Source organism: Leucoraja erinacea, chromosome 27, assembly GCF_028641065.1.
Source record: "Leucoraja erinacea ecotype New England chromosome 27, Leri_hhj_1, whole genome shotgun sequence".
NCBI classification, from domain to species: Eukaryota; Metazoa; Chordata; class Chondrichthyes; order Rajiformes; family Rajidae; genus Leucoraja; species Leucoraja erinaceus.
This window is the reverse complement of record NC_073403.1, coordinates 8,615,683-8,638,085: the sequence shown is the minus strand read 5'-3', so window position 1 is coordinate 8,638,085 and position 22,403 is coordinate 8,615,683. Positions and strand designations below refer to the sequence as shown.

The following is a 22,403-nucleotide window of genomic DNA, read 5'->3' as shown; positions in this document are numbered from 1 at the left end:
TTCCTGCCTCTAGCGTGTCCAAACCCTGAACAATCTTATATGTTTCAATGAGATTCCCTCTCATCCTTCTAAACTCTAGAGTGTACAAGCCCAGCTGCTCCATTCTCTCAGCATATGACAGCCCCGCCATCCCGGGAATGAACCTTGTAAACTTACACTGCACTCCCTCAATAGCAAGAATGTCCTTCCTCAAATTAGGGGACCAAAACTGCACACAATACTCCAGTTGCGGTCTCACTAGGGCTCTGTACAACTGCAGAAGGAATCAAGTACCCTTGTAGCCAGTCCCGTTTGCCTGCCTTTGACCATTATCTCTCTATTCCTTTCCTATTCATGTATCTGTCCAAATGTCTTCTAAATATTGTTAGTATACCCTCCTCACTAACTTCGTATGGTAGTTTGTTTCATATGCGTACCACTCTCTGTGTGAAAAAATTCCCCAGCAAGTTCCTACTAAATCTTTCCCCTCTCACCTTAAACCTATGTCCTCGTGTTCTTGACGTGTTCCAACTCAAGGGAAAAAGACTATAGGTGCAGGATTAGGCCATTCGGCCCTTCGAGCCTGCACCGCCATTCAATATGATCATGGCTGATCATCCAACTCAGTATCCCGTACCTGCCTTCTCTCCATACCCCCTGATCCCTTTAGCCACAAGGGCCACATCTAACTCACTCTTAAATATAGCCAATGAACTGGCCTTAACTACCTTCTGTGGCAGAGAATTCCAGAGATTCACCACTCTCTGTGTGAAAAATGTTTTCCTCATCTCGGTCCTAAAAGACCTCTCCCTTATCCTTAAGGGGGACATTTCCATATACTTCTGACTCCCACGCTCAAAGGAATAAAGTCAGAGGCTGTCCAACCTTGTGTTATAACTCAAGTCCTGAATAATTTCTGCACTTTTTCCAGCTTGATGGCATTTTTCCTTTAGCAGGATGACCAAAACTCAACGCAATATTTTGCAAAGTGCATGCCATGAACCACGTTCAGCCTCTTTTAGGAGGCTAGCAATGGATTTTTTAATATTGCTGCTGTGCTTGGACCCGTGAATTTGGGAGCCGCTAAGCTTGTGCCAGTCTTACATAGAAACATAGAAACATAGAAATTAGGTGCAGGAGTAGGCCATTCGCCCCTTCGAGCCTGCACCGCCATTCAATATGATCATGGCTGATCATCCAACTCAGTATCCCGTACCTGCCTTCTCTCCATACCCCCTAATCCTCTTAGCCACAAGGGCCACATCTAACTCCCTCTTAAATATAGCCAATGAACTGGCCTCAACTACCCTCTGTGGCAGAGAGTTCCAGAGATTCACCACTCTCTGTGTGAAAAAAGTTCTTCTCATCTCGGTTTTAAAGGATTTCCCCCTTATCCTTAAGCTGTGACCCTTTGTCCTGGACTTTCCTAACATCAGGAACAATCTTCCTGCATCTAGCCTGTCCAACCCCTTAAGAATTTTGTAAGTTTCTATAAGATCCCCTCTCAATCTCCTAAACTGGTTACCACTTTTAATGTAATGAAATTGAGCGATATGGTAATCCTGTTGAGTGCCGAAAAGCTCAAATTGGACTCTGGTGTTGTATGTGGTCATTTGCTTCATCTCTCCCTCTCAATCCCATTCTCCTGCCTTTTTCCCCATAACCCCTGACACCCGTACTAATCAAGGATCTGTCCATATCTGCCTTAAAGATAAGGTACTCAAAAATGCTGGAGAAACTCAGCGGGTGCAGCAGCATCTATGGAGCGAAGGAAATAGGCAACGTTTCGGGCCGAAACCCTTCTTCAGACTGATGGGGGGTGGTGGGGAGAAGAAAGGAAAAAGGAGGAGGAGGAGCCCGAGGGCTGAGGGATGGGAGGAGACAGCAAGGGCTCGTAGAGTTGGAGGGCAGGGGGGATCACAGAGAGGGGGCAGTTACAGAGGAGGTTGTGAAACTGTCTCCGGAGAGAGGAAGAGAACTTCTTCAAAGTAGGCATACCTTGAGGAGATTTCGCAGTGGAGTAGACAAAGTGCTTAAGAAGGAACTGCAGATGCTGGAAAATCGAAGGTACACAAAAATGCTGGAGAAACTCAGCGGGTGCAGCAGCTTCTATTCAGTTCTGCCTTAAAGATATCCATTGACTTGACTTCCACACCCATCTGAGACTCCTTCCTAATGGTACATCCTTTTATTCTGAGGCTGTGACTTCTGGTCCCAGACTCTCCCACTCCGGTGGGTTGTATGTTATTTGCTAATAATCTGTCCAAGGCTGAATATTGTCTTTGTCTTTCTACACATGGCTGTGAATTTGTGGACTTAAGGCGTGGCAAATGGTACTGAAGACTATATCTTTATCATATATTCTGAAATGATGATGTAGGGATGACCCTTTATGAAGCAGCTGAGGTGATTGGACCTGGATCAGTGTCCTGGGAAATTCTTGTAACAATATCCTGGGACTGAGGTAATTAATCCTTGTAATATTGCGACCACAGGATGGCAAAGCTGCCTTATAGTGCCAGAGACCCAGCTTCTGACTAGGGGTGCAGTCTGTACGGAGTTTGAACCTTCTCCCCGTGACCTGCGTTGGTTTTCTCCGGATGCTCCAGTTTCCTCCCACATTCCAAAGTACAGGTTTGTAGGTCAGTTGGCTTCGGTGAAGATTGTAAATTGTCCCCGGTGTGTGTAGGATAGTGCTAATGATAGGGTGATCGCTGGTCACCATGGACTCGGAGGGCCGAATGGCCTGTTCCCAGGCTGTATCTCTAAACTAAACTAAACTAAAGTACTTGGGTAAGGTGTGCCGTCTCCATGTCAAAGACTGCCTGGACAGCTTTGGAACACTTCGTTAGTACTTTGACTCCCACGCTCCAAGGAATAAAGTCCGATGATGTTGTGATGATGTCCAAATTGTGTTTTGATTTGTCCCATTCTTTCAAAACTCTTGAGAACCTAAAACAATTGGTAACATTGTTAATAATCTGTAAAAATTGGAGTTCTTGTTGTCCCGTTGATTGCAGCGGATTTGACATTCTGGTTTTGGATTAGTAGGTTCAATATGCCTGGGGATTAAGATGGAATAATTCATAGCAGTGGTAGATTTAAATTCAAAGGTTGCAGAAAATGGTCTGTACACAATGGGAATTGCAATCATATCTTTTACACTGAATTGTTTAGTGCAGTCATCATGAGAGACAAAGCGCGCCTGGGCAGGAAGAAAAGCTGGAGAAGAGAGAGAGATTGAGATAGTGATCTGAATGCAGAGGATAAATAACTGCACAAAATCAAAACAGCTCATGAAGCAACTTGTGTCAATTCAGAGAATACGGCGCCAAGAAGATCACAAGATAAACCAAGTGGGAGAAGGAAAATATATAACTTTGTTTAATGTAACCGGAGCTGACATCAGAAGGTTTAACCTGGGTGCACAGTCTTGCGTTTTCCAAATATATTGAAGTATTAAGCTTTGGGCAGCAACAAGACACAGAGATCAGCTTGCAATATAAGGCTTGCATCCTAAAATTGAGATGATATCATGGTTTATTTTCATATTTTAGAAATGAATTGATTTGTAACTGGTCATCATCTTCTTCTTGGAAAGTCTCTTGGGCTTGAGAATCACTTATTTCCTCTCAAGTTCTGGGAGTCTGGAATGGCATATGAGGAACTTGGGAGTCCCTGCCTACCCATTAGAACTGACTCTGTGGTGTGGTTGCTGAAATTGGTGATGTTGGCCTTCTTGAGAACGCCAGCGTCGGATTCTTTCGTTTGTTTCTAGTTTCGTGTAGAGATGCAGCGCGGAAGCTGGTCCCTCGGCCCACTGTCTGCACCGACCAGCGATCACCGTACACTAACGCTATCCTACACACACTAGGGATAATATACATTCATACCAAGCCAATTAACCTACAAACCTGTACGTCTTTGGAGTGTGGGAGGAAACTGAAGATCTCAGAGAAAACGCGCGCAGGCCACGGGGAGAACGTACAAACTCCGTACAGATAAGCGCCCGTAGTCAGGATTGAACCCGGGTCTCTGGTGCAGTAAGTCAGAAGCGCTACTAATTATACTTGGATTTTTTAATCCTCTACCCTGGGAAAGAGACTGCGTGTCCACTTCATCCATGCCCACCACCATCTTGTGCACCTCAATAAGATCTCTCCTCATCCTCCGATGCTCCAAAGACAAAAAGTTCCGGCATATCCAACCTATCGCTATAACTGAAACCCGCAAACCCAGGTAACATCCTGGTGAATCTCCTTTGCGCCCAATCCGATTAGTTTGTTCTTAGGCCCCCTTCGGACATGGCTGACCATGGGTGTCTCCAGGGTGCTATTCTCTATATGGAGGACGCCTGTGCGTGACATTGTTTAATGGGGGGAGACTGGTGAACAGGCCCATCCCACGGTTCTTGACAGATCTGGGTCAGGATCCAGTGGCATGGAGTCCAAGACAACCGGAGACCCTTTTCTGCTGCAGCCTTCATCCACCTTCCCAGCCGTTGTGATGCTCCACTAATGGCAGCCATCGTCCTCGGCCTGTTCCACCGTTGAGGTCTTGGTTGGATTGCTCTTTGTCAGAGACCTCCCCCTTGAGCATATCGCTGTGGGTGACCCTACCAGGAGCATAGCTCCAGACGACATCGCTCTCAAGATCTCAGGACAACACAAGCTTCTCCATCACGACAAGGTGACAATCCACGGAGAAGTTTGTATTCTCTGAATTATTACCTGAGTCACAATCAAATTGAGGATGAATGGAAACAAGGAGATGAATGTGTGGTCCAAGGAGAAGTAGATTTTGTTTGGTAGCAGAATTGGGAAAAGAGAGAACTAACACTTTTTGTGTGTTGAAGTCTAGCTTTTTCGTAAATACATTTGGTGACTCGGCGTCCACAGCCTTTTGATGTCCACTAAATCTGAAACATAATGGGACTAGAGTGTACAAGGTCATGAAACGTCACCTATTCCTTTACTCCGGAAATGCTGCCTGACGCACTGAGTTACACCAGCTTTTTGTGTCTATCTTTGCTAAAAACTCATCTGTCCATTCCCCTCCACAGATGCTACTTGACCTGTTGAGTTCCTGCAGCACTGTGTTCAGTTCAAGATTCAAGCAAATGCAGCCCCTTGTGTCTTAAGAAATATCTTCATTCAGAATCCCTCTGTGGAATGGTCTACCTCAGAGGATTGTGGAGGCCAATACATTGAATATATTAAGACGGTGATAGATTTGTACTAAAGCAGAGATACATTTCTGTGGGTGGCCTGATTTGAGAAAGATGCCGATAATAGATGAACTTTATAGACCCTTTTCTGCTGCAGCCTTCATCCACCTTCCCAGCTGTTGTGATGCTCCACTAAGGGCAGCCATCGTCCTCGGCCTGTAGGCCCAATCATTTCTATTGACTTTCTCATGTTGGTCTCCAAAATTAGCAAGTGGAAATATTTCTTATCTTGAATTTGTGGTAATTAGTAATTTTCAGTGAAATGTTATTTCATGTCTCACTGATATACAAATCATGTTTTCTGCAACGATCAGCTTTTTACTTTCTCTCGCCTCACCCTACTGGGCCTAGATAATTTTGAATCTGCCTCCATCACTTGTGCTTCTAGCCGTATTTCCTGCTCCTTATGGTGACCTGTGCCGGCCTCGTTAATTATGTCTCTATTCTCCGGTCTTATTCAAAACAATTATCCTGCTGAAAACTAAATAATGATGTTCATTATGCTGTTCAGAATTGCTTCACCAGACAACGGCTCTTTGGTAGCAGTGCAGTCCCATTGTCAGCAGCCATACAACGCTGTGCCGAAGCACATCAGATTGGATGTTATCTATTCTGATGGTGCTGGTCCATCCATTAGGCTTTGGAAAGCCGGAGATCCTCTTTATTGTATCAGACAATGAAGAAACAAAAGAGTGGCAATTGTGCTCTACAGCTGATCGACTCATTTAATAAAAATGGCTGTACAGTTCATTCAGAGAGAATTGAGACCCCTTCAGTTTTTCCACATTTTTGTTACGTTACAGCCTTATTCTCAAATGGATTAAATTCATTTTTTTAATCGTCAATCTACACACAATACCCCATAATAAAAAAGTGAAAACAAGTGTTCAGAAATGTTTACTTAATTAAAAAGTAATAACTGAAATATCACATTTTCATAAGTATTCAAACCCTTCACTCAGTACTTTGTTGAGGCACCTTTGGCAGCCTCATGTCTTCATAGGTATGATGCTACAAGCTTGGCACACCTGTATTTGGGTAATTTCTCCCATTCTTCTCTGCAGATCCTCTCAAGCTCTGTCAGGTTGGATGGGGAGCGTCAATGCACAACTATTTTCAGGTCAATCCAGATATGTTCGATCGGGTTCAAGTCTTGGTTTCATCAGACCAGAGAATCTTGTTTCACATAGTCTGAGAGTCCTTTAGGTGCCTTTTGGCAAACTCCAAGCGGGCTGTCATGTGCCTTTTACTGAGGAGTGGCTTCCGTCTGGCCACTCTACTATAAATAAATACTATAATACTATATCCAACTAGACAGGATTGAATTGAATTGAATTGAATTGAATAACCTTTAATAATCCTTTACAGGAAATTACAGTGCCACAACAGCTTCAAGACAGACATAACACCACACATTTCCACAGACAGCTTCAATACTTAATAAGTTAAAATACAATGAATGAATACTAAAAAAATCCAAAATTATTTTTGTGCATTATAAAACCTTATAGCAGCTGGTATACAAGACTTCCTATATCTCTCCGTTTTGCACATTGGTGCAATCAGTCTCTGACTGAAGATGCTGCTCTTGATCACCTTCAGGGCGTGGAGTGGGTGAGTGGGGTTGGTCATTATTGAACCCAGTTTGTTCAGAGTTCTGGCCTCTGCCACCTGCTGGACCGTTAGTTGCTCAGCCCCAACCACTGAGCCGGCCTTCCTGATCAGCTTGTCCAGTCTGTTTTTGTCCGCTATGCGGGCGCCTTCTCCCCAACAGGCCACAGCAAAAAACAGAGCACTGGCCACCACTGAATGGTAGACACTGCACAGTAGGGGTTGGCAGATATTGAATGACCTTAGCCTCCTTAAAAAATACAGTCAACTTTGTCCCTTCCTGTACACCGCCTCCATATGACTCTTCCAGTCCAGCTCACTGTCAAGCTGCACACCAAGGTACCTGTGGTTGGCGACCACCTCCACCTCAGTGCCCCTGATGGTGATTGGTGTTGGTTGAGTCCTCCTCCTCCCCCTCCTGAAATCCACAACTATCTCCTTTGTTTTTGTGGTGTTGAGATGGAGGTTATTGTGTGCACTCCACTCCACAAAGTTGTTAATTGTGTCTCTATACTCCTCCTCATTGCCCCCTTTGATGAGGCCGACAACAGCTGTGTCATCTGAAAATTTCTGCAAAAAGCAGCTGTTGGTGTTATATTGACAATCCGCTGTGTAGATGGTAAACAGGAATGGAGCCAGCACAGTTCCTTGTGGAGCCCCTGTGCTGCTCAGGATGGTGCTTGAGACATTGTTCTGTAGGCGCACATACTGTGGTCTGAGGAAAAGGTAATCCAAACACCACAGTACCAGTAATGGATCCACCTTCATCTTCTCCATCTTCTCCCCTAGCAGTCGGGGCTGAATTGTGTTAAAGGCGCTAGAGAAGTCAAAGAATGTAATTCTTACAGATGCATCAGGGATGTCCAGATGTGTGTACGCCCTCTGCAGCATGTAAATAAGGGCATCATCGACACTGATGTTGGGCTGATATGCAAACTGTAAAGGACCCATTTGAGTTGACTGTGAAGACCGCCAGCAGGATTATTGGTGCTCCACTCCCTTTCCTGCTGGACATATACAGGAAGAGATGTATCAGCAGAGCCATCTCCATCATCAAAGACCCCTACCACCCATCGCATCACATATTCTCCATCCTGCCATCTGGGAAGAGGTACAGGAGCATTAGCTGCAAAACCAGCAGGATGCTCCTCAGCTTCTTCCCGCAGGCTATAAGACTGATAAACGGACTTTGCCCCCTGCCAAAGTATCGCGCACTAACCACCAACCTGGACACACTGCAGCAGAGCCACTGTCGTGCCGCTGCCGATCGGAACGCCCGTTGATGTTTAGTAGAGAGTAGAGTGTTTAATTTGTTCATGATATATGTTTTTTTATTTCTATTTATTTTTTACTGCACACTGAATGGACACTGGTTGAGGAACGTTTTTTTGTTTCCTCTGGGTATGTGAGTACTCAGGAAAATGACAATAAAGATATACTACTACTACTAAAGGCCTGATTGGTGGAGTGCTGCAGGTATTGTTTTTCTTCTGGAAGGTTCTCCCAACTCCTCAAAGGAACTCTGGAGCTTTGTCAGAGTGACCATTAGGTTCTTGGTCACCTCTCTGACCAAGGCCCTTCTCCCCCAATTGCTCAGTTTGGCTGGGCGGCCAGCTCTATGAAGTGTCCTGGTGGTTCCAACGTTCTTCCATTTAAGAATGACGGAGGCCCCTGTGCTCTTCGGGACCTGCAATGCTGCAGAAATTGTTTTACATCCTTCCCCAGATCTGTGTCTCGACACAATCCTGTCTCGGAGGTCTATAGACAATTCCTTCATCTTCAAGGCTTGGTTTTTGCTCTGACATGCACTGTCAACTGTGGGACCTTATATAGACAGGTGTGTGCCTTTCCAAATCATGTACAATCAATTTAATTTACCACTGGTGGACTCCAATCAAGTTGTAGAAACATCTCATGGATAATCAATAGATACAGGATGCACCTAAGCTTAATTTTGAGTGTCATAGCAAAGGGTCTGAATACTTATGTAAATGTGATATTTCAGTTATTTCTTTTTAATTACTTTGCAAACATTTCTAAACACCTGTTTTTGCTTCTTCATTCTGGGGTATTGTGTGTAGATTGATGATAAAACAATGAATTTAATCCGTTTTAAAATAAGGCTGTAACGTAACAAAATGTGGAAAAACTGAAGGGTCTGAATTCTTTCTGAATGCACTGTGTCCTCCTTTCCCTTCACTGCGTACATTTATTCATCTATTAGTTTCTGTAGGCACTTTCTGCTGATGCATGTGGAGGCAAATGACAGTGGTAACGCTGTTGAAACAACTATTTCCTTCACTCCTTAGATGCTGCTGCACCCACTGAGTTTCCCCAGCATTTTTGTATACCTCCTATTGAAGCAACACCCCTGTTGAAGGCAACAAACTCTCTTAACTAAACAGCAAGACTATCATAATAATAGATCAAAATCATACCACATGGCACAGCATGTTCTTAAGGATGCCATTCGCTACATACACTGTATAGCTGATCGCTGATTTCTGCTTTTATGAGATTAAATTAAAACAGCATCAGTTTGGCTAAGACGAGAAGATTAATTGTTGACAGATCCAAAGCTCCCCGGATATTTGTTTTTTTCTTGTACTTTAGTGTACAGTGTACTGCTGCAACTTGAGCAGAATCTCTTCCTAACCCAGACAAAGTTGTTGCTGTAAAAGAGAACTGTTGCTCCCTTTCTTTTTTTTTGTAGAACAAAAACTGGGAGGGTCTCGACCCTTTTCCTTTTCTCCAGAGAAGCTGTCAGACCCGCTGAGTTACTCCAGCTTTTTGTGTCTATCTCTGGGAGATTTCTTAATTGGACAGATGTAATCAAGAGTGAAAGTGTAGTGAATCCATGAACACCGATGCATCTCAAGGCTGTTTACACACTACCCTCCCCTGCTTGTTTTACACCCACACTGTAAAGCTCAGCACAGCTCCAATGCCAACACTATAAATTTGCTGATGACGCCATTGTGGTTGGCCTTATCATGGGCGGTGATGAGCCAAGAGAGAGAGAGAGAGAGAACACCTTGTGGAGTGGTGTCGCAACATTCTCGTTTATCAAGACCAAGGAACTGATCGTGACTTCAGAAAGGGGAAGTCAAGAGACCACATGCCAGTTTTCGTTGTTAGCAGCTTCAAATTTCTGGGAGTTTAACTTTACAGAGAACCCGTCCCAGGCCGACACATAGATATAATCACAAAGAAGGCCCCATTAGCTCCTCCACATTCTTAGAATTGTAAAGAGATTCCCAGCATGTCTCCGTATACTCTCTCAACTGCAGATGTACTGTGGAAGGTTGCAACCTGACTGGTTGCATCATGGCCTGGTATGGCATTTCCAGCACACAGGAACGAACGCAAGAGGCTGCAGAGAGTGCTGAACTCAACCTGGTTTATCTGGGTCACAGGCCTCCCCTCCCATTGACAGCACCTGCATGAGCTGCTGCCACAACAGGGTGGCATCGAATCATCAATGATCCTGCCATCCAGCCGTGCTCACTGCTACCATTGGACAGGAGGTAGTCCAGCAGCCTGAAGTCCCACCGCACCTAGTTCAGGAACAGCTATGTCCCCCGACAGTTATCAGGTTCTTGAACCGACTCCCACAATCCTAATCCGACAATCACAATCACAATAATACTTTATTAACCAAGTATGTTTTGCAACATACGAGGAATTTCATTTGCCAAGTCTGTCATATATATAAAAAGCAACCTTGACCACAGAACACTATGGCCCACCCCTTGCACTACCATGGACATGTTTTATTTTCTATTTGTGTTTTGCACAAATGGCTAAGGTTTTGAAGTCGTCTTTCTCAAAATGGTATATGGAATTTTACATATAATTAGTTTTTGTGCGTTTGTCTGAGTCTATGTGTCTTGAGATGCGACCGTAAGCAAGACTTTTCATTGCACCTGTACTTCATTGAACAGTATATGACAATGAACTTGAACTGACTTAAAATTGGTGGGCCAGGCTATGGTTGTGATCTGGGCACTGTGGACAAGTGTTCACAATTCTTTTTTAAACACCTTCCTTGTTAGTACATAGGAAGGAACTGCAGATGCTGGTTTACACTAAAGATAAGCACAAAATGCTGGAGTAGCTCAGCGGGTCAGGCAGCATCTCTGGAGAAAAGGAACAGGTGGCGATTCACCTTTGGGCGCAGATGCCCTCAGTCTGAAGAAGGGTCTCGAACCGAAACGTCTCCTATTGTTTTTTTCTCCAGAGATGCTGCCTGACCTGCTGAGTTACTCCAGCATTTTGTGTCTTATCTTTTTAGTACGTTGATTAGGTATGGACATGGGCGGCGGATGGGGGGGGGGGGGGGGGGGGGGGGGGGGACGGGGGGGGGTGGGGGGGACGTGCCCCGTTCCCCCCCCTCCCCCTGTCCCCCCAGGATTTCTGCCTCATGGGTATGGCCAGCTCTTCTCTGACACTGTACATGCATCGTACCATTCCTTTTCCACAGTCTCTGGGCTCCCAACAATGGAAAAGTTCCTGAATGACGGTGACACGGATAAATGTAACTAGCATCCGAAACGGAGAACATTTCCTTTACACTTGGGAATTTTGGGGTAATTATGGTGGTGTCTTCTCCAATGGATAATACTGACGCAACCACTCTTCCCATCAAAGGAGTTCAGGTAGGTGTTCTTGGTGATATAGTCTTCTACGCAGCAATAGTACAGAGCGCCCACATGCAAGATCAAAGTAAGGCACAACTCACATTAAACAAATCATGCCAAAACCAAATGATAGCAGTGAAACTCTTTTGAACAGTTGTTAGTTGGGGGGGGGGGGTGTAGCAATTCCCCCATCACACTGTTTCTTTAAGAAATTTGAATTGGCTTAAAGAAAGAATGCAAAACACGATCCTGTGGATACACGTTTGCTGATTTGCTGCATCTTCAATCACGGTTGTCAAATGTCAGTATAGTGTTTGTTTCATCATTGCCCCTTTACAGTGATTGGATATGTTGACCCTTGTAAGGAGTAATATCCCCAAATTTCTTTCAATTTGACATTTTGATATTTTAATACCACGTAGAGTGCTGATCGCTTTGAGAAAATCGGGCACAAAATTGAGTTAACTGTGATGACAAAAGCCGCCCGCCCTTGTTCCTTGCCTCATACCCCACCTCGCTCACCCATAACTGTTCAAAGGAGTTTCCTGATTGCTCTCGGTGCCACCAGAAGCAGGAGGAATTGACTGCCTCAAGATTTGTGCAGAACAAACGTGGTAGCATGTGCTCTGTCCGTATTGGCTGCATTCCTTTGTGTTATGAAGCTTTTAATATTCCGAATAGGTCGACAAAAAATGTGTGATATCAAAACGCTGCTGGGCTAAAGCTACGAACGTTATCAGCGTAAAACTTGAGCAACTTATTCCGAACGCTCGCCCTTTCAAAGGTCCTGCCCACCGTGGCGAATTTCCACCACAGATATTTAAAAGGAACAGGAAACAACAGCTCATGCAGCAAGCTGATCTTCAGAAGCAGAATGGAAAGTCTGATCACTGTAAAGATGTAGCCGTTTAGGACAAATAGCACACCTGGAACAAGTGTGGAGGTCAGAGGTGGGGGCTGTGTGCGAGTTGTTAAATGATCTCTTTTGACTTTTGTTTGCTCCCTACCCCCTTCACTTCACCCCCATGAACCCTCCTCCTCCTCCCCCACATCTACTAATGATCGTAATAAATGTTGTGGCCAGGCTGTGCTGGAGTAGGCTCCTTGAGAGACGAATCAAATACTTCAACTGCACCTTGAGGTTTAATCAGCAGTGCTGTTCAGCACTTTAATAATATTCATTATAACCACCTTGTTGTTGCTTGGTCAGAAATAGAGCAGAGCAAGTTGATACAAATACCAGGAACAGATGTCAGGCAGTGACCGATTTATGTCAATGAAGGAGAAAAAGTCTGAAATGCAAACGCAGTAACCACTTCTATTAGCAGTCGTATTCAGAACATTCTCTCGTCTCTCTCTCTCTCTCTATGTCTCTCTCTCTCACACTCTCTCTCTCTCACACTCTCTCTCTCTCTCTCTCTCTCTCTCTCTCTCTCTCTCTCTCTGCTCTCTCTCTCTCTCTCTCTATCTATCTCTCTGTCTCCGTCTCATTCTGTCTCTCAATCTCTCTCTCTTCCCTGTCCCTCTGCCCCTCCCTCTCTTTCTCTGTCTCTCTTTCTCTCTGTCTCTCTGTCTCCTCTCTCTCTCTCTCTGCTCTCCTCTCCATCTCTCTCTCTCTCTCTCTCTCTCTCTCTCTCTCTCTCTCTCTCTCTCTCTCTCTCTCTCTCTCTCTATCCCCCCCTCTCTCCCCCCCCTCCCCCCCTTTCTTCTCCCCCTCTCTCTCTCCCTCTCTCTCCCCCTCTCTCCTCTCTCTCTCTCCCCCTCTCTCCCTCCCTCTCTCTCTCTCTGCTCTCTCTCTCTCTCTCTCTCTCTCTCTCTCTCTCTCTCTCTCTCCCTCTCTCTCTCTCTCTCTCTCTCTCTCGCTCTCTCTCTCCCTCTCCCTCTCGATGCTGTAAATGTCAAATCCGCTTAAGCAGGGTGACTGTGACTCAAGCTGACATTGTGATTTACGGCTGAATGCACGCCACACTAGAACCACTGGCACACAGACAAGACTCTGCTGCTGCTGGCACCCATGCGCACTGCAGGTCTGGGTCTCATGACTTCTGCTGTCCTTAGGAAGCAGAGGTGGAGCATAACACAGGATGTGCAGATTAATGGCAGATTCTGAAGAGTTGGTGAAGCAGATTTCCTTCCTCCGCCTGTGTTGGTCTATCAGCTGTACTTTTCTTTGGCTTTTTTAAAACATAGTCATTTTAGGTGTGAATGTTTCAGCTTGGACACATTTATTCAGTAAGTCTCTGAGGCCTGTGAAGGTATGTAGCTATGTGGGTAGTTGTGTGTTCTGTGGGGAGGGTGAGGCGAGGGGTTGCAAATGTGTGTGGAGCTACATTAATCAGCTTGTACAATGTAGGCCCTGCTATCTCCCAGTTCTCTTTTAACTTCTATGTTTTCTGTGGTTGCTGTAGTTGGCTGATGACAATTAATTTTTCTCTTGCGTGGAGGAAAGAGAATCAGACGTTATACTTATTACACTCCGTGTTGTGGGAGTGTGTCACGATGCTTAGTTTCTAGGTTGCATTTAATTTGTGAAGTTCTTGTCAATGAATGTTCAACTTTGTTGAGAAATACTTTATTGTCTGTCAAAGTCCATGAACTCTGTGAATAGTGTGCCGTACTTTTAGTCATGGATTAGGATCTGTACAATGCTGTTGAAGAAAATGTATAAGCTAAACATTGTGCTGTACTTCTGTGGCACGTGTATGTTAGTGGACGTCAAACGACAAGATGTTTTAATTCAGACTTACAATTCATCACGTTGGGAGGAGTCATTAGGATGCCACGTTTTTAATGGCAAATTGAATGACTGTGTGTTTCAATCAGTGGTTCACAAAATAAATTTACCATACATCCACTGGAAATGTAATTCAAACAGATTAGTAGGATTCCGACCCATCCTTTTTCTCCAGAGATGCTGCCTGACTTCAACATTTTGTGTCTTTTATCAGTTGGGAGATAAGGCAATACTTTTCAAATCTGCACAACTGTCCAGTAGCATTTGTGAATTTAACCTGTAATGATTTGTGGTGTTGTTAAGTTTGTAAAATAATATCTCAACCTTGAGGGATGGTAATTTGCTCTGGACTGTCGGATTATCAATTCTTTGCTCTGCTAAGTAAATTAGACCAATATTAAGCAGCTGAATTAGTTCTATGGATCTCTTACTGGTCTATCGTGAGTTTGCTGAGGATAGACACAAAACGCTGGAGTAACTCAGTGGGACAGGCAGCATCTCTGGAGCGAAGGAATGGGTGACGTTTTGGGTTGAGACCCTCTTTCAGACCCTACAGGTTTCTAAGTTGGCCGTTGTCAGTTAAGGCAGCAATGATGTCGTGACAAAAGATTTAAGTATCCCTAAATTAGAGAGGAGAAAATTGTCCAATTGTTTTTCAGAAGAACTGGGTTGTTTACTTCATTGTTTTGTTGTAGAGCCTTTTGCTGTACGAACTGATTACCACTTGTGGCATTCAAGACAAAAGCATACACTTCGAAAGGAATCCCATGGCTGTTAAATGACTTGAGATGCCAAAGTGTGTGGAAGGTGCTTTAAAAATGATGATTCTCCTTAATAAATTCCTTCTGGAGTGCATTTGAATGAATATTTGTGAGGATGGGTACAGACTAGGCCGGGATTCCCCTTGAAGTTAATAATTTCATCAACACTCGTGGCAGGGCTTCACACACGATGTGCAGCTATATATAGAATTGTAGGTTCATTGTAGGAGGAAACCATTTGGTCCATCATGTCTCTGCCAACTATCTACACTAGCAACACACCAAGTCGTACTCTATGACCGTAAAACTGTCACCATCATGTTTTATTCTTAAAGGCCTCTTAAAGGCAGTACATTCTGGATTCCAACTATACAATTATTCGATTATTATACAATTATTTATTGTCATTTGAACCTCGAATGAAGTTCAAACGAAATTTGGTTTCTGCAGTCATACAACAAGAAAAGAACCAAGACACACAACCAACACAATTTACACAAACATCCATCACAGTGAATCTCCTCCTCACTGTGATGGAAGGCAAAGTCTTGTCTCTCCCCTGTGTTCCATTCTTCTGCGGATGTTAAAGCCCCCGGCAGGCGATGGCAAGTCCCGCGGCCGTTAAAGCCGCGCCGGGCGATGTAAGGTCCTTGAATCCTGCACCTTAGAGGACCACCTCCCACTCAGTCGACAATCAAGACCCCTCAGGAGGGCAAAGTATTGGAATTAGTTCTGAAAGGCAATGTAACCCTCCTTTAGAAAAGCAGATTATTTTTGCACAGTAAGCATGGATTTGTTAAATTAAGGCCGTATTTGTATAAAGATTGAACTTTGTTGAGGAGAACACAAGAAGGGTGTATGAGGGGTGTGTATTTGGTGGTGCACATTTAGATATCAGAAAGGCTTTTAACAAGGTTTTGTAGCAGGCTGGTTAAAACCCAATGCAATTTAAGCAAAAATGGCAGATTGGTTCAAACATCAAACCAATGACAGGAAGCAAAGGGTATTGATTGATGAATAACTTGGTGACTGCAAGACTGTTATTATCAACACTCTGATAGGTTTTGTACTGGTGGTTGAATAAAAGGAACATGGTGTGTATGTCCACAGGCACTTGAAGTTAACAAGGGTTATCTAAGGGTGGGTTGAAAAGGTGGTTAAAAACATAAATGCAGTGCTTTTCTTTATTAGCCAAGGCATGCAGATTGAAAGCAGGAAAGTTGCGCTATCTATATAATGCTAGAATAGATTATGCTATTTATGCACCTCATATTCCGCTTGGGTAGTCTGCATCCTGCGGGCATGAACATTGAATTCTCCAATTTTGTTAGCTCTTGCTGTCTCCTCCCCTTCCTCAGCCCTCGGGCTCCTCCTATTCCTCCTTTTTCCTTCCTTCTCTCCGCCACCCCCTATCAGTCTGAAGAAGGGTTTCGGCCCGAAACGTTGCCCATTTCCTTCGCTCCATAGATGCTGCTGCACCCGCTGAGTTTCTCCAGCATTTTTGTGTACCATAGATTATGCTATATTAGTTAAACATGCCTTGGGTGGCCAGCACAGTTCTGGTCACTTCATTACCAAAAGGATAGGATGAAGGGGAGATTGATGAAGATGTTGCCAGAAGTGGGAGTATATGTTAGAAAAGACTGTATTTGGAGAGTTGTGACCTGCACATGGACCTCGGGCTGGAAGATAGCATTGGGTTGGGTAGCTCTTTATCAACCTCCATAGACCTCCATAGGGGCGGCACCGGTGGTTACAACGCCAGAGACCCGGGTTTGACCCAGAGTATGGATGCTTGTCTGTACGGAGTTTGTACGTTTTCCCCGTGACCCTGTGGGATTTCTCTGGGGTCTATGGTTTCCTCCCACAATCCAACGAAGTAGGATGGTGCTAGCGTGTTAGTGTGCGGGGATCGCTGGTCGGCGCAGACTCGGGGGGCTGAAGGGCCTGTTTCCGCGCTGTATCTCAAAACTAAACTAAAATAATGGATCAAATGGCCTCCTTCCATGTGGGGAACTTTTTGCAATTCGACGACTCTCTGACACTTCAGCTCGCATGTTGTGGGGGTTAATTACACGTGCTCTCTTCCTGCCCTTGTAGTGGCGCAGGCTGCTTTCCTTGAAATCCAATATATTGCAGTGACCCCTGTTCTGCATGTACTGTAATGTTTTGGCATGTCTGCATGCAGCATGCTAAGTAAGAACTACAGAGGACGTCTTTGTGCATGTGTGATTATTTTTTCGCTGTTGTATAACATAACCACCACAACATGCTGCTAATGGAACTACATGTTTACGGAGTCCAGGCAGATCCCACTATAATCAGGAGGCCACTAAAAACCTGATTTTCTTGGCTGCACGACTTCAAAATCTGGCAAGTTAATCGTGGAGTTGTTGCCAGCTACATTTGACTGTTGCAGGAGTTGTAGGCTGGCAACCAAAATATAAGATCCAAACCTATTTCTGATTTTCTCATATATTTAATTAACTGTTTCAACATAATGACATCTGTTTTCCAATATGTTAACTTGTTTAATAGTTTTTTTTAAAGAGAAAATAATTTTGATTTATATCTAAGTTTTTGTCTGTGGTATTTCGGAAATAAGGTTAGGATTGGAGCCCCCTTAAAACATGGTTAAACTCTCCAATTTATCGTATATTGTATTAAATCACAGACTTGGCGTCTTGCTAAACAGAAGGTCACTTCAGGCAATTGGTTGCAGTGGTCAGACCACCTGATTTTCTGGCTTCCTGATATTTTTTTTTGTCAATAATATAACCAATCCTAAAACCTGATGGAGAGCGTGTGATATCAGACTGTCTTCCACTTGCACTTGTCTGTGGGCGGCCCGGTGGCACAATGGTAGACTTGCTGCCTTGCAGCGCCACAGACCCAGGTTGGTACCAGACTACAGGTGCTGCCTGTACGGTGTTAATGGTGGTACCTGTCCCACTAACGCGACTTTTCAGCAACTGTCTTCGACCTTCAAGCTCGAGGGCACTCGCCTGAAAATCCTCGAGCTGGATCGACCGTCAGCACACACACACACACACACACACACAAACACATCGCAAAGTCGGGGGCCAGGGAAAGCGGGGGAGCGCTGTATGAAATTCACTCCCGCGTTGAACAGGTAGGTAAAAGACGGCTGGCACAGTTTATGGTAAGTCCTTTAGAGAGCGGGGATGGGGGGGTGGGGGGGGAGAGACGAGGAGAGAAGTTTAGAGAAGGGGGGGAGAAGGGAGAAGGGGGGAGAAAGAGAAAGAGTGGAGACATTTTTAAGATGCCAGACAACTTTTAATAAAGTTTAGCGGGCATTTAACATTACTGGTCGGTTTTCCTTGATTCTGAAATCTCCAATGAGCCAATTTAAATGCCCGGTCAGCAAAGGAGTTTGCCTACGGCTACCCTCGACTGCCTATAACTACATGGAGACCCCACTACCACTACACTACGAGTTTAAAAGAACCATGCCGACCACTTTTTACTCGCAGAACCATTTTCAGCATGCTGAAAAATATTCCTCGACCAAACTGAGGCCACGAGTATGCGGGAACTTCCCTCGAGCATGAAGTGGAGTTCCAGTGAGCTCCTAGGACACCCTAGAACCACGTGTCGACCATGATGTGAGTTTGTGGCGAGCGCAAACTCTTCTAAACTCGCAAATTAGGTCGCCGCAGTGGGACAGGCCCCTTAGAGTATAGAGTCAGAGTATAGAAGTGAGATCGACCGATTGACCAAATGGTGCCAGCACAACAACCTGGCTCTCAACGTCAGTAAAACCAAGGAACTGATTGTGGACTTTGGTAGGGGAAGGATGAGGACCCACAATCCTGTTTCCATCAATGGGACGATGGTGGAGAGGATCAAAAACTTCAAATTCCTGGGCGTGCATATTTCCGAAGATCTTTCCTGGTCCCAGCACACTGATGCACTAAAGAAGGCACGTTAGCGATTCTACTTCCTGAGAAGATTACGGAGATTTGGCATGTCAAAGAGGATTCTCCTGAACTTCTGCAGGTGCACGGTAGAGAGCATACTGACTGGTCAGCATCGTGGCCTGGTTCAGCAACTTGAACATCCAGGAGCGCAAAAGAATGCAGAAACTTGTAAACACTTGTCCAGTCCATCCCCAGCTATGACCTCCCCACCATTGAAGGGATCTATCGAAGTTGCTGCCTTAAAAAGGCTGCCAAAATCATCAAAGACCCACACCATTGTAGCACACTTTCATTTCACCATTGCCATCGGGAAGAAGGTACAGGAGCCTGAAAACTGTAACATCCAGGTTCAGGAACAGCTTCTTCCCTACAGCCATCAGGCTATTAAACACAACAACAAATAAGCTCTGAACTGCACCAGACTATTATTATTATTATATATTATTATTGCACTATATTTGTTATTTATTGAGTACGTGTATACTCACTGTACTTTTTTTTCTTTTCTCGTTATGTACTATGTTAACGTATTCTGTCGTGCTGCAGCAAGTACGAATTTCATTGTCCTATCTGGGACACATGACAATGAAACACTCTTGACTCTTGAGTTTGTACGTTCTGCCTGTGACTGCATTGGATTTCTCCGGGTGTTCCGGTTTCCTCCCACACTCCAAAGATGTATAGGTTTGTAGGTTAATTGGCTTGTGTAAATTGTAAATTGTCCCTAGTGTGTAGGACAGTGCTAGTGTTCAGGGTGATCGCTGGTCGGCGGGGAATCAGTGAGCCGAAGGGCCTGATTCTACGCTGTATCTCTAGCGTAGAATCATCACATGGACAGAGTGGAGAAACTATATTCTGTAACTGGTATTTTTTACTTTGCTCTACCTGTTGTACTTGTTTCGGCATGATGGTATCCATGTATGGTATGATCTGATTTGATTGAATACCATGCAAACAAAAGCTTTTCACTGTATCTCAGTACACGTTACAATTATAAACCTAAATCTAAGAATCAGAACTCAAGTGCTCCAGCACTTGAATTTTGTCAAGAGACTTTTAATGAATCTGTAAAGTGTAGCAAATGTGGAAAATAGCAAAATATTGGTCAGAAAATGTTAAACATTATGATATGAAAACAAAAAATACTGTGGATACGCAGCTGGTCAGACAATGTGCAGTTAAAATTTCGGGTGAATGACATTGCATCTGCAGTTTTTATATTTTCCTTAGTTTCTTTTTGTGCAGATGCTACCTGAGTTGTCGGGTATCTCCTGTCTTTTCCAGCATCTGGTTGTTTTTTTGCTATTAAACGTGTGAAATTGGTTTGTTGAAGTAATGTGGAAACAATGGTGGAAAATAAGAGAGGAATGCATGCACTGGGAAAGGGTCATCTCCTGGAAGTGGGATTAGGTTCTAATTAAGTCGTCGTAAAGTCAAGGATTCCATCTACCTTGTGCTTACGGGAGCTTGCATTTAATAAAGGAAGAAGATTTGCCATTTCTCTCAAAATGTAACGGCCGCACACTTCGTGTGTGAATGAAGTAAATGAGCAGTCGTCCCATCTGCACCATAAACCATTCCTGTACTCCACTCTGCGGAATCACTGACACTATAATCAGCATCTATTGATTGCTTCACTGGGCACCTTTGAGTTATACCTGCAGCTTGTATGTAATCTGCAATGAACAATTAACAAAGGAATGCAGATCATGAAACCGCCAACAAATAGAAAGAATACTCTAAAATCTCTTAAGGGACTATTTATATCCTCTAAATGGCTGTTCGATTTATCTCATTCTGCTTGTATACTGTTAGTTTTTATTCTCTTTGGTGCCTTGTCCATTTTAAATTATGTACATGTATAGTTAAATGGGAGTGAACTGCCCTCTGGTTTAAAACAAAGGGAAGGAAACCATCTTAATAATACCTCAAGTAGTTGACATAAAATGAATTGCTTTGGAGTGCAGTTAGGTAGTTAAAATGGCATTTCAACACATAAAAATCCTATTATCAGCAGTGAATTGTTTTACCAATTCGTGTGATCTTTGTACAATGGTGTTGAGAGAGTTTTATTGAGCATTGGGATTATCTGCTGCTTCCGCAGCTAGTATCATTGGAGTTCTAATGGTAGAGGACATCTGACTTCAATTTTTCATGAGTAGGAGTTGCATCTCCCCCAGTACTGCACTGAGCTGTCAATGTAGATTATTTACTGAAAACCTGGATGAGCGTTAAAAGCTTTTGATGATCAAATTCAACAGGAGAATTGGAAAAGTTTATAAGAACCAGCAGCATAAGCAACTTACGCAAACATAATTTACAATTATACAGTTAAAATAAATAGAATCTATCCTAATTGTGCTAATTGATAATTAAATATTGATTGGCTTTTAACATTCTTTAACGGTCAGAAGCGTCATGCTATTTTCAGACTTAATTTGAACTGGCGTACAATTGGGAGTGCTTGTCTTGCTGAGGGCATTTTACAAATTTGGATGACAAATTAATAGAACGTTGCAAAAATGCGCTCAAGGTGATAAATTGTTTTTAATAGTTTCCCATCTAATAATACTTCTCGATCTTATTAAATAGTGCATCCACTATTACATTTTTCAAATAGACTTTTAAAGATGTTTTCTGTGTTGTTGTAGTAATTCATTGTTTCAGGTCATGGTTTTTGTTTTCTGGACTTTGAGTGGAGGAAATTGCGTTTCAATTCACAGGGAAGCATCAAATTCTGTTTTATTGAGCAGTAAACTGTGCGTTGAAACGTTCGTCTGCGAGGTGAAGCCTTTGCGAATGAAACATATTCATTATCAATGGAAATAATAATGATTTCTGATTAGAATATGTTGCCCGACTCATCAATCATAGAGTCCTTCATGGTGGAAACAGGCCTCTCGGCCCAACTTGCCCAACACGTCCCATCCATATGTGTTGGAAGGAGCTGGTTTAGACCGAAGATAGACACAAAAAGCTGGAGTAACTCAACGGGGCGGGCAGCATCTCTGGAGAGAAGGAATGGGTGACGTTTTGGGTCGAGACCCTTCTTCAGACTCTGAAGAAGGGTCTCGACCCGAAATGTCGCCTATTCCTTCGCTCCGGAGATGCTGCCTGTCCCACTGAGTTACTCCAGCTTTTTGTGTCTATGTCCCATCTACACTAGTCCCACCTGCCTGCATTTGGCGCATATTGTCCATGTACCTATCTAGATGTTCCTTAAGCGGAGCGACAGTACTTACTAAACGTTGCGGTCGTACCTGCAATCTTTTCTAAGAGTGAGTATCTTACTAACTATGAAATATAACTATTCGATCGTAATTATGCTGCAGGGAATTTACTGAGGATGTATCTGAAGCACTGTTAGAAACATGATGAGAAGTACTGGGGACAATTAACTGCAGGCCCACCTTTCTTGGATATTCACCAAGGAAATCTCCTGCAGAGGAGAAATAGCAAAGCCATCACTGTTTCAAACTTTTAGTCCAAAATATGTATTAATACAATCTC

At 43.8% G+C, this 22,403-nt stretch overlaps 1 protein-coding gene across 1 annotated transcript in view; it reads left to right on the top strand.

The window, feature by feature from the left end:
• Positions 1-22,403, top strand: part of raraa (retinoic acid receptor, alpha a) — a 531,083-nt gene that overhangs the window by 139,677 nt on the left and 369,003 nt on the right. The gene's annotated exons all lie outside the window — the stretch shown is intronic.